Here is a 12,662-nt window from a genome sequence, read left to right on the forward strand (position 1 = left end):
CATGGCTTGCCATGTGAGGAACTGGTTCTTCCCATCCCTGCAGCTCTGACCTCAGCAGGTTTAAGGGTCCTGATTCCAAAAGGGGGAATATGTCCACTATGGGGCAAAGCAAAAGTCCCATGGAATTATAACTACTATGGCACATTAGGGTCCTTCTGCCAAGGAACCAGCACAAGGTTGGGCAGTCACCATCCTGGCAGTGGTAATTGCCCCTGACCATTGAGAAGGGGCAGAGTTGCAGAATGAGAGAAGGAAGAAATTTGTGTGTCACTTGGATGACTCACTAGGGTATCACTCTGTAACTCCATGCCCAGTTATTATGGTGGATGGAGAAGTGCAGCAACCTTGTCCTGAGACAATCATGATAGCTAGAGTCTGACCTTTCAGGGATATGTTAACTGAGGAAAATATAGAATGGACAGTAGGGGAGAGAAATGAGTATTGGTTGCAGCCTTAAGACCAACTGGATTAGCAGGGGCATAATTCAACCCACTAATCTTCTCTGTTAAGTCCTTCAGGAACAGCAGTCAACTAGAATCCTGGTAGAGCTGCTTCCAGAATATAAATGAAAAAGTGGTTCCAAGTGGCACAAACCATTCATTACAGTAGACACTGTGATGCACTGCCCAGGTCCTTCTCCAGTGAAGAATTTGTTGCCCCTAGAGCACACTATATCCTCTAGATCCATATATGCTGGCTCAAATGGGAAGATTTTGTTTTTATGGCTGAGTAATATTTCATTGTATATATTGGCCTTCTGTATGTCCTATTCAGATCCTCTTCCCATTTTAAATTGGATTGTTATTTTTGTGTGTGTGTTCAGTTGTATGAGTTCTTTATAAATTTTTTATACTAACCCCCTACTGAATTTATCATTGGTGAACCTGTTTTCCTATTCAGTGGTTGTCTTTTTGTTTTGTTGATGGTTTCCTTTATATGTTTTAATCTTCTTTTCCCTGGCTGCCTTGAGGATTTTTTCTTTGTCATTGATTTGTGACAATTTCATTACGATGTGCCTTGGAGTAGGTCTGTTTGAGTTAAGGTAACTCGGTGTTCTGTTTTCTTCTTGGATTCGAGGCTGTAATTCTTTCCGCAGGCTTGGGAAATTCTCATTGATTATTTGAATATGTTCTCTATTCCTTTTTCTCTCTCTTCTCCTCCTGATATACCCATTATTCTTATATTGCTCTTTCTAATGGAGTCAGATAATTCTTGTAGGGCTTTCTCATTTTTTTAAATTTGTGAGTCTCTCTCTTCTTCTCTCTGTAGTATCTCTAGTTGCCTGTCTTCTATGTCACTAATTCTCTCTTCTGTCTCGGCTGTTCTATTAGCTAAGCTTTTCACCTCATTTTTCAGTTCATGCATTGAGTTTTTCATCTCTGGTTTCTTTTTATAATTTGTTTCCTTGATGAAGTATTCTTTTTGTTCATTAAATTGTTTTGTGAGCTCATTAAATTGCCTTTTAGAGCTTTCTTGTATTTTACTGAGTATTTTTAGGACTTCTATTTTGAATTCCCTGTCATTTAACTCCAAGGTTCCCATGTAATTAAATTTCTTTTCTAGAGATTGTTTATCTATCTGAGCTGCATTTCTGTCTTTTGTATCTATATTTGATTTCTTTTTCTTTAATGGCATTTGAGAATGGTATTGTTAATAACATTAATAAGAGATGATTAAGAAAATAAAATAAAAATGGAGAAAATACAATTAAAAATAAAAATTCTTTAATGATAAATGGAACAAAAACTACAGAGAACAAGGAACAGGAACTGAGAAGAATGACAAAGGAGAGAAAAAATGAAGTAAAAAAATAAGCAAAATGCCAAAAAGAAAAATATGAGTCCAAGATATAATAATTTAATGATAGGTGAAAATTGGATAAGAACAAAGAAGAAGAAGAAGAAGAAGAAGAAGAAGAAGAAGAAGAAGAAGAAGAAGAAGAAGAAGAAGAAGAAGAAGGAGAAGAAGAAGAAGAAGAAGAAGAAAAGATAAAGGAGAAGAAATGAGAAGGGAGAACAAAGAGAATGAAAGGATAAAAAACAAAGAGAAAGAGAAAGAAAATAAAAAAGAAAAAAAAAACAGAAGTAGAGATTTCTGAAATGAAACTTTCACAAAAAAAGAAGAATGAAAAATGTAACAAATATGGATAATGTAGTTCAAAAGGAAAATAATAGAAAAGAAAAGAAGTAAAAATGACAAAAAGTGTTTTAAATATATATAATTTTTTTTCTGGTTTTCAGAGGTAGTTTCTTCCTTTTTTTCTGCAAGTAGCACTGTACTACAAGTTTGCCTCTGTGAGGCTTTCAGACAGAGGTCTGCTGGTGTTTCACTGTGGCAATGACATAGGCTGGACCTCAGTCCTGTTGGCAGGCAGGTCTTGTTGGGGCTTTGCAATTATCTGGCTCTATCAATGTCAGTCTCAGTTTCCAAGGCACCTCTTCGCATATTCTTCCCACTGGAGCTAGCAGCCTGGAGATTTACTGTCCTCACAGCAAGGGAATCTCTGCACATCCAGGTTCCCCCTCCAGTGCCTCTCAAAGCACAGTTCTGGGCAATGCAGTGGCACCCAGATCCACCAGTGCAAGCAGGCAGGGCAGGACACTGACCAAGGATCAAGTTCCTTTCTGTTACACACACGCAAAGTTTTATGGGCTGGCGCAGATATCTACCATGCCTCAGCCTGTTGCGGTTTTAATCTCTACGGGCTTTTCCCACTTGTGCTGCTTGGTAACCCACGACAAACCACATGTATGTCCAGCTACCTTGACTCCAGCAATGCACACAGACAGTTGCAGCTGCCGTTCAGGTGCCCAGTGCAGACATTCTCAGGCCAAGGGTCTTGGCCCGTGCACGTGCCCAGCACTGGAGATTGTGCAGCCGGGAATACTCAAAGACGCTGATGCCCACACAGGTGCCCAGTGTTGATAATCTTGGGCTACGCCTCTGGTCCCTGCGTTCGCTCTGTGCTGGGGATCGTGGAGCCAGGAGTGCCCCAAAACACTGGTACTCATGCAGGTGCCCAACGTTGTTAATCTCAGGATAAGCACTTTGGCCCACGTGTGCCCACTCACTCCCTGTGCTGATGATGCTAGGTGGAGCCACTCGCACAGCACGGGAGACCATGGAGCTGGGAACGCACAAAGACGCTGGTGCCCACGCAGGTGCCCAGTGTTGATAATCTCTGTTTATACCTCCGGACCCTGTACACGCCCTATGCTGGGAGTCATGGAGCCAGAAATGCCCAAATAACGCTGGTGACCCCACAGGTGCCCAGCGTTGTTAATCTCGGGCCAAGCACTTTGGCCTGCACGCAGCCGCTCGCTCCCCCACACCCCACCGTGCTGGTAATGCTAGATGGAGTAGCTAGTGCATAGCCGGTGACTGTGGAGCTGGGAATATACAAAGATGCTGGAGCCGGCCCACATGGGCACCCTGTGCTGGTAAGTTTAGGTGGATCCCATCGCCCATGTGCGCACCCTACGTCCATGATCTCAGAGCCAGTGTGTTCTTTCTTTTGTTTGGGTGCCTCCCCTAAGTCAGCTCCTTCCCCACTAGTTGAGTTGCCTGGCTCCAAAAAAAAGTGCCCCTACTTCATATCAGTGCGGGAAAACGAAATGGCCTGACCTCCCTCTTATATATATATATATATATTCAGCCACCTTTTCATGCAGTCAGACCTTTGTCTGCTGTGTGCAAATTTTAAGTGCTCCTAACGCTTTTTTTTCCCTCTGTGTTTAGTTGTTGAATTTGTTGAAATTTCAAGGGGAAAGACCAGGATTGCCCCGCACTCCACCATTTCTCTGATATCACTCCCCACTGCACTCTTATCTATGTCTGAGTCTAAATTTTGTGTCCCACCCATGTATGAAATCATATAGTTCTTAGCTTTTTCTGCTTTACTTATTTCACTCAGTATAATGTTATCAAGGTCCATCCATGTTGTCGTAAATGATACTATGTCATCATTTCTTATGGCTGAGTAGTATTCCATAGTATATATGTACCACATCTTCTTTATCCAATCATCTATTGAACGGCATTTTCACTGTTGGCATGTCTTGGCACTGTGAACAACACTGAGGTGAACATGGGAGTGCATGTGTCTTTATATACCAATGTTTTCAAGTTTTGGGGGTATATACCCAGTAGAGGGATTGCTGGGTCATATGGTAGTTCTAGTTTTAATTTTTTGAGGAACCACTATACTTTCTTCCATAATGGCTGTACTAGTTTGCATTTCCACCAATAGTGAATGATGATTCCTTTCTCTTCACTGCCTCTCCAGCACTTACTATTACCTGTCTTGTTGATAATAGTTAATCTAATAGGTGTGAGGTGGTATCTCATTGTAGTTTGGGTTTGCATTTCTCTAATAGCTAGTGAAGATGAGCATTTTTTCATGTATCTGTTGGCCATTTGTATTTCTTCTTGAAAGAAGTGTCTGTTCATGTCCTTTTCCCATTTTTTATTGAATTGTTTGCTTGTTTGTTGCTAAGTTTTGTGAGTTCTTTATATATTTTGGATATTAGCCCCTTATCTGAACTGTTGTTTGGAAATATTATCTCCCATTTAGTTGGCTATTTGTTTTGTTGACAGTTTCTTTCGCTGTTCAGAGACTTCTTAGTTTGATGTAGTCCCATTCATTTATCTTTGCCTTTATTTCCCTTGCCTTTGGAGTCAAATTCATAAAATGTCCTCTACTGCCAAGGTCCATGAGTTTAGTACCTATGTTTTCTTCTACATAATTTATTGTTTCAGATCCTGTTGTGAACCAGTGCAGCTAGTAATTTGAGGTCCTGAGTGGGAACTGCACAGAATTAAAAAAATAGGCTTAAAGAAATAATGAGGATCAGGAGGGCTCTGCAAAGCTGATAGCAAAAACAGAGCACACTCAAAAACCACTTTCTCCTTTATTTATAGGGCAAAGTGGGCCATTAGCAAATCAATGAGTTCTCTGACCATATCTCCAGGGCAATCCAAGAATTTTACCAAGTGTAGAAAACCCCCACCATACATAACATCTTAACTTTACACAAAGGATAGAAGAAACTTGCCTCCAGTCTTTCCGGGGACATGGGGGGTAGGATGAGTATAAACAATCCAGCATCACAGCTTAACAGCCTTTAGTAACTTCACAAAACAAGTAAGGTAGAGGGTTGGGCAGACTGTCAGTTTACAGCCAGTTCCCCACACCTCTATCCCCCCAAAATCTAAACTGTAAAACCCTGTTGGCTTTTCGGTCCCAACAAGATCTTATATTTTGGTCTTTGATTCATTTTGAATTAATTTTTGTCTCTAAGGAGACAAACCCGTAGTTGAGTTTTATTTTTTGCACATGGCTTTCCAGTTTCCCCAGTACCATTTATTGAAGAGGCTTTCTTTTATCCACTGTGTGGTTTTGACTCCTTTATCAAAGATGATTTGATCATTTATATGTGGTTTTATTTCTGGGCTCTCTATTCTGTTCCATTGGTTTGAGTGCCTATTTTTCTGCCAATACCATGCTGTTTTGATTATCGTAGCTCTGTAGTATAATTTGAAGTCAGATATTGTAATGCCCCAGCTTTGTTTTTGTTTTCTTTTTTTTTTTTTTTTTTTAATAAATTTTTATTAATGGTAATGGGATGACATTAATAAATCAGGGTACATATATTCAAAGAAAACATGTCTAGGTTATTTTGTCATCAAATTATGTTGCAAACCCCTCGCCCAAAGTCAGATTGTCCTCCATCACCCTCTATCTAGTTCTCTGTGCCCCTCCCCCTCCCCCTAACTCTCTCCCTCCCTCCCTCCCATGTCCTCCCTCCCCCCCCACCCTTGGTAACCACCACACTCTTGTCCATGTCTCTTAGTCTCATTTTTATGTTCCACCAATGTATGGAATCATGTAGTTCTTGTTTTTTTCTGATTTGCTTATTTCACTCCTTATAATGTTATCAAGATCCCACCATTTTGCTGTAAATGATCTGATGTCATCATTTCTTATGGCTGAGTAGTATTCCATAGTGTATATGTGCCACATCTTCTTTATCCAGTCTTCTATTGAAGGGCTTTTTGGTTGTTTCCATGTCTTGGCCACTGTGAAGAGTGCTGCAATGAACATGGGGCTACATGGGTCTTCACGTATCAATGTTTCTGAGGTTTTGGGGTATATACCCAGTAGAGGGATTGCTGGGTCATAAGGTAGTTCTATTTGCAGTTTTTTGAGGAACCACCCTACTTTCCTCCATAATGGTTGTACTACTTTACAGTCCCACCAACAGTGAATGAGGGTTCCTTTTTCTCCACAGCCTCTCCAACATTTGCTATTACCCGTCTTGTTGATAATAGCTAATCTAACAGGGGTGAGGTGGTATCTCATTGTAGTTTTGATTTGCATTTCTCTAATAACTAATGAAGCTGAGCATCTTTTCATATATCTGTTGGCCATTTGTATCTCTTCCTGGGAGAAGTGTCTGTTCATGTCCTCTTCCCATTTTTTTATTGGATTGCTTGTTTGTTTGTTGTTGAGTTTTATGAGTTCTTTGTAAATTTTGGATATTAGGCCCTTATCTGAGCTGTCGTTTGAAAATATCAGTTCCCATATAGTTGGCTGCCTGTTTATTTTTATATCAGTTTCTCTTGCTGAGCAAAAACTTTTAATTCTGATGTAGTCCCATTCATTTATCTTTGCCTTCACTTCTCTTGCCATTGGAGTCAAGTTCATAAAATGTTCTTTAAAACCCAGGTCCATGATTTTAGTACCTATGTCTTCTTCTATGTACTTTATTGTTTCAGGTCTTATATTTAGGTCTTTGATCCATTTTGAATTAATTTTAGTACACGGGGACAGGCTATAGTCGAGTTTCATTCTTTTGCATGTGGCTTTCCAGTTTTCCGAACACCATTTGTTGAAGAGGCTTTCTTTTCTCCATTGTGTGTTGTTGGCCCCTTTATCAAAGATTATTTGACCATATATATGTGGTTTTATTTCTGGGCTTTCTATTCTGTTCCATTGGTCTGAGTGTCTATTTTTCTGCCAATACCATGCTGTTTTGATTATCGTGGCCCTATAATATAGTTTAAAGTCAGGTATTGTAATGCCCCCAGCTTCATTCTTTTTCCTTAGGATTGTTTTGGCTATTCGGGGTTTTTTATAGTTCCATATAAATCTGATGATTTTTTGTTCCATTCTTTAAAAAATCTCATAGGGATTTTGATGGGAATTGCATTAAATTTGTATATTGCTTTGGGTAATATGGCCATTTTGATTATATTTATTCTTCCTATCCAAGAACAAGGAATATTTTTCCATCTCATTGTATCTTTTTCGATTTCCCTTAACAATGCTTTGTAATTTTCATTATATAGGTCCTTTACGTTCTTTGTTATGTTTATTCCTAGGTATTTTATTTTTTTTGTTGCAATCGTGAAGGGGATTATTTTTTTGAGTTCGTTTTCTAATATTTCATTGTTGGCATATAGAAAGGCTATGGACTTTTGTATGTTAATTTTGTATCCTGCGACCTTACTGTATTGGTTTATTGTTTCTAATAATCTTTTTGTGGAGTCCTTCGGGTTTTCGATGTATAGGATCATATCATCAGGAAAAAGTGATAGCTTTACTTCTTCTTTTCCGATATGGATGCCTTTTATTTCTTTGTCTTGTCTGATTGCTCTGGCCAGAACTTCTAGCACCACGTTGAATAAGAGTGGAGAGAGTGGACAACCCTGTCTTGTTCCTGATTTAAGGTAGAAAGTCCTCAGTTTTATGCCGTTTAATAGGATGTTGGCTGATGGTTTATCATATATGGCCTTTATCATGTTGAGATATTTTCCTTCTATACCCATTTTGTTGAGAGTCTTAAACATAAAATTGTGTTGTATTTTATCAAAAGCCTTTTCTGCATCTATTGATAAGATCATGTGGTTTTTGTTCTTTGTTTTGTTGATATGGTGTATTACATTAACCGTTTTGCGTATGTTGAACCATCCTTGAGATTCTGGGATGAATCCCACTTGATCATGATGTATTATTTTTTTAATATGTTGTTGTATTCGGTTTGCCAGTATTTTGTTTAGTATTTTAGCATCTGTATTCATTAGAGATATTGGTCTGTAGTTTTCTTTCTTTGTTCCATCCTTGCCAGGTTTTGGTATGAGGGTTATGTTGGCCTCATAAAATGTGTTTGGAAGTATTGCTTCTTCTTCAATTTTTTGGAAGACTTTGAGTAGAATAGGAACCAAGTCTTCTTTGAATGTTTGATAGAATTCACTAGTATAACCGTCTGGGCCTGGACTTTTATTTTTGGGGAGATTTTTAATAGTTTTTTCTATTTCCTCCCTGCTGATTGGTCCGTTTAGGCTTTCTGCTTCTTCATGACTCAGTCTAGGAAGGTTGTATTGTTCTAGGAATTTATCCATTTCTTCTAGGTTGTTGTATTTGGTGGCATATAATTTTTCATAGTATTCTACAATAATTCTTTGTATTTCCATGATGTCTGTGGTGATCTCTCCTCTTTCATTTTGGATTTTATTTATTTGAGTCCTGTGTCTTTTTTCCTTGGTGAGTCTTGCCAAGGGTTTGTCAATTTTGTTGATCTTTTCAAAGAACCAGCTCCTTGTTTTATTGATTTTTTCTATAGTTTTTCTGTTCTCTATTTCATTTATTTCTGCTCTGATTTTTATTATCTCCTTTCTTCGGCTGGTTTTGGGTTGTCTTTGTTCTTCTTTTTCTAGTTCCTTAAGGTGTGAAGTTAAGTGGTTTACTTCGGCTCTCTCTTGTTTGTTCATATAGGCCTGAAGTGATATGAACTTTCCTCTTATTACTGCTTTTGCTGCATCCCAGAGATTCTGATATGTCGTATTTTCATTTTCATTTGTCTGTATATATCTTTTGATTTCTGCACTTATTTCTTCTTTGACCCATTCATTTTTTAGAAGTATGTTGTTTAGTTTCCACATTTTTGTGGGTTTTTCCCCCTCTTTTTTGCAGTTGAATTCTAGTTTCAAGGCTTTATGATCAGAAAATATGCTTGGTACAATTTCAATTTTTCTAAATTTGCTGATATTGTCTTTGTGGCCCAACATATGGTCAATTCTTGAGAATGTTCCATGTACACTAGAGAAAAATGTATACTCTGTCGCTTTGGGATGAAGTGTCCTGTAGATGTCTATCATATCCAGGTGTTCTAGTATTTCGTTTAAGGCCACTATATCTTTATTGATTCTCTGTTTGGATGACCGATCTAGAGCCGTCAGCGGTGTATTGAGGTCTCCAAGTATGATTGTATTTTTGTTAGTTTTTGTTTTAAGGTCAATAAGTAGCTGTCTTATATATTTTGGTGCTCCTTGGTTTGGTGCATATATATTAAGGATTGTTATGTCTTCTTGATTCAACTTCCCCTTAATCATTATGAAATGACCATTTTTGTCTCTGAGTACTTTTTCTGTCTTGTAGTCAGCATTATTAGATCTGAGTATTGCTACACCTGCTTTTTTTTGGGTGTTGTTTGCTTGGAGTATTGTTTTCCAGCCTTTCACTTTGAATTTGTTTTTATCCTTGTTGCTTAGATGTGTTTCTTGTAGGCAGCATATAGTTGGATTTTCTTTTTTAATCCATTCTGCTACTCTGTGTCTTTTTATTGGTAAGTTTAATCCATTTACATTTAGTGTAATTATTGACACTTGTGGGTTCCCTACTGCCATTTTATAAATTGCTTTCTGTTAGTTTTGTATCTAGTTTGATTCTTCTCTTTTGTTTTTCTATCATTTGTTTTTGTTTGTTTGTGTTCCATACTTCTTTCCTCTGTTGCTACCTTTTTTAAGTCAAGTGTTTTTGTGGTGGTTTTTTTAAGGGTGGTTACTATTAAGTAATGAAAAGGGTACCTACCATATTCATTGTAGTACCCTATCTTATAAGTATTTCTGCACTTCATCATCCTTTGCTACTGTTAATCTCCATCCTCTCCCCCCTTTTTTTCCTTTGTTGTCACAGTTTAAGTTTGGTTTTATTGTGTTCTTGGTGGAGCTGTTACTTGTGGTGTTGTTTTCTTTTGTTCTTTGAATCTGGTTGGAAAACCCCCCTTAGTATTTCCTGGAGTGGGGGCTTTCTGTTGATAAATTCTCTCATCTTTTCTGTATTTGTGAATGTTTTTATATCTCCTTCATACTTGAAGGATAGCTTTGATGGGTATAGTATTCTTGGCTGAAAGTTCCTCTCTTTCAGGGCTTTAAATATTGGGGTCCACTCTCTTCTAGCTTGTAGAGTTTCTGCTGAGATATCTGATGATAATCTAATAGGCCTTCCTTTATATGTTGTACTCTTCTTTTCCCTGGCTGCCTTGAGAATTTTTTCTTTGTCATTGGTTTGTGTCATCTTTATTATGATGTGCCTTGGAGTGGGTTTGTTGGGGTTAAGAAAACTTGGTGTTCTGTTTGCTTCTTGAATTTGAGGCTTTAGTTCCTTCCACAGGCTTGGGAAGTTCTCGTCTATTATTTGTTTGAGTATATTCTCCATTCCATTTTCTTTCTCTTCTCCCTCTGATATACCTATTATTCTTATGTTATTCTTTCTGATGGAGTCAGACAATTCCTGTAGGGCTTTCTCATTTTTTATTATTTTTGAGTCTCTTTCTTCTTCTCTCTGTTGTGCCTCAAGTTGTTTGTCTTCTATTTCACTAATCCTATCTTCAATCTGGGCTGTTCTGTTAGCTAAGCTTGTTACCTCGTTTTTCAGCTCTTGAATTGAGTTTTTCATTTCTGTTTGATTTGTTTTTATAGTTTCAATTTCCTTGGTAATATATTCTTTGTGTTCATTGAGTTGTTTTCTGATCTCCCTATATTGCCTTTCTGTGTTTTCTTGTATATCTCTGAGTATTTTTAAGATTTCTAGTTTAAATTCTCTGTCATTTAGCTCCAAGGCTTCCAATATGTTAAGTCTTTTCTCCATAGATTTTTCCACATCTATTTGTGTTACCTCTCTTTCTTTTGTATCCATAATATTCGATTTCCTCTTTCTTATCGGCATCTGAGGGTGGTCTTATTGATAGCACTAATTAGAATTAATAAAGAGTAAAAAGAAAAAAAAAAGGGTAAAACACCCCACAAAAAAAAGCAGTAATAATTTATTATTTCCCCCTTTTTTCTCTCTTCTCTTTCCCTCCTCTCCCCTCCTCAGGGATATATCGTGCCTATAATGGAGGGCCTGATTTGGGGTGAAGAGTTCAAGGGGCAAAAAAAGGGAGTAGGGACCTACTAAATGCAAAAAAAAAAAAAAAAAAAAAGGAAGAAAATCTTAGACAAGCATAAGATGATTTGCTTGTAAGTGATGGTCAACTAAGAGATATAATGAGAGGGATAAGAGGGAATCAGAAAAAAGGACCAAAAAAGAATAATAAAGAAGAAAAAATAAAAATAATAAGTAAAAATCTGTTGTATTAAGTGGAGCGAAGACTAAATACAATGGAGACCTTGGGTTGGGAGGACCCAAAATGCCACAAAAATAAACAAACAAGAGAAAAAAAAATAAAAACAAAAGCAAAAAAGAGAAATAAAACCAAAAAAAAGCCTTGAGTCCCAAATTAACTAATTTGTTCGTGATTGAGGATTATATGGGAGGAAAGTAAAATGAGAAAAGAAAAAACGAATAGAAAGGAAAAAATAAGAAAAAGAGAAAAACGAAGGAAGAAATAAAATAGGAGGAGAAAAAAACAAAATAAAGCAAGACAAAAAAAAAAAACAAAAGAGGAGAGAGTGAGAGTTAAGTGTTTTGGAGTATAACCTTAAAGGAGGGTGAGGATGAAGAAGAAAAATAAAATGCAACACTCATGGGTAGTGTAGTTCAAGAAAGGGGAAGCATAAGATGGGCAGAGAATAGAAGGACCGAGGTGGAGGAAATAAAGGCAAAAAGATAGAAGAAACAAGCAACAACAACAACAAAAAAAAAAAAAATTAGTGGATCAAGTTGTAAAGTCTGTGGGTTTTTCTTGATTTTGAGAGGTTAACTTCTTCCTTTTTCTTTTCTCTCCCTCTTCCTAGTCGGTGACTCTGTACCCCAGGCTCTGCCCCTGTGTCACTCTTAGTTAGGGATTTGCAGTTGATGGGATTCTATGGCAATGTCATATAATTGGCTTTAGTCTTGCTGGAAGTAAAGGCTTGTTGGCGTTTGCAGGGTCCAACGATGAGAGAGTTTGCTTTCCTGGATTCTCTCTCCTAGTCCCCCCTTTCTGAATTAGCAGCCTGGTGATCCAGCTATAAGGCTGCAACTGCTTCTGCCTGGGGAGTAAGAGGCTCAAAGAGCTGGGAAATCCCCACTCTATCCCCACTCAGTGCAAGGCTTTGGGAAAGGCTCTGAGAGTCAGGGCCTCCAGTGTAATCAGGCGGGGGTGGGAGTCAATTGTTGTCAAGGTGACTGTTCAGCGCCTATTATTTAGTTGGACCTCTCAACCCAGGCTTTCCACACTTTGTAGCCTGTTTTGCAGGGAAAAAGAGGCACTGCTTACGACTAGTGTAGTATAGACCTTATTATCTGCCAAGTCCTTCTTGTTAGCGTTTATCCCTGAATATGGAGGCTCTATCAATCAGAAGTTGCCCCCGCCCCTTTAGCGAGAGGCACTAAAAAATATCACGCCTCTTGTCTTGGATCTCTGAACTGAGAGAGATCTTATCAATTAGAACCGAGG

General features: G+C 38.1%; 1 pseudogene; it reads left to right on the plus strand.

Annotated features, from left to right (window-relative positions):
* Positions 1–3,405: 3,405 nt before the first annotated feature.
* The window catches only part of LOC136310763 (large ribosomal subunit protein uL23 pseudogene), a 40,716-nt pseudogene continuing 31,459 nt past the window's right edge, over positions 3,406–12,662 (plus strand).

This window comes from Saccopteryx bilineata, chromosome 7 (assembly GCF_036850765.1).
Source record: "Saccopteryx bilineata isolate mSacBil1 chromosome 7, mSacBil1_pri_phased_curated, whole genome shotgun sequence".
NCBI lineage: Eukaryota > Metazoa > Chordata > Mammalia > Chiroptera > Emballonuridae > Saccopteryx > Saccopteryx bilineata.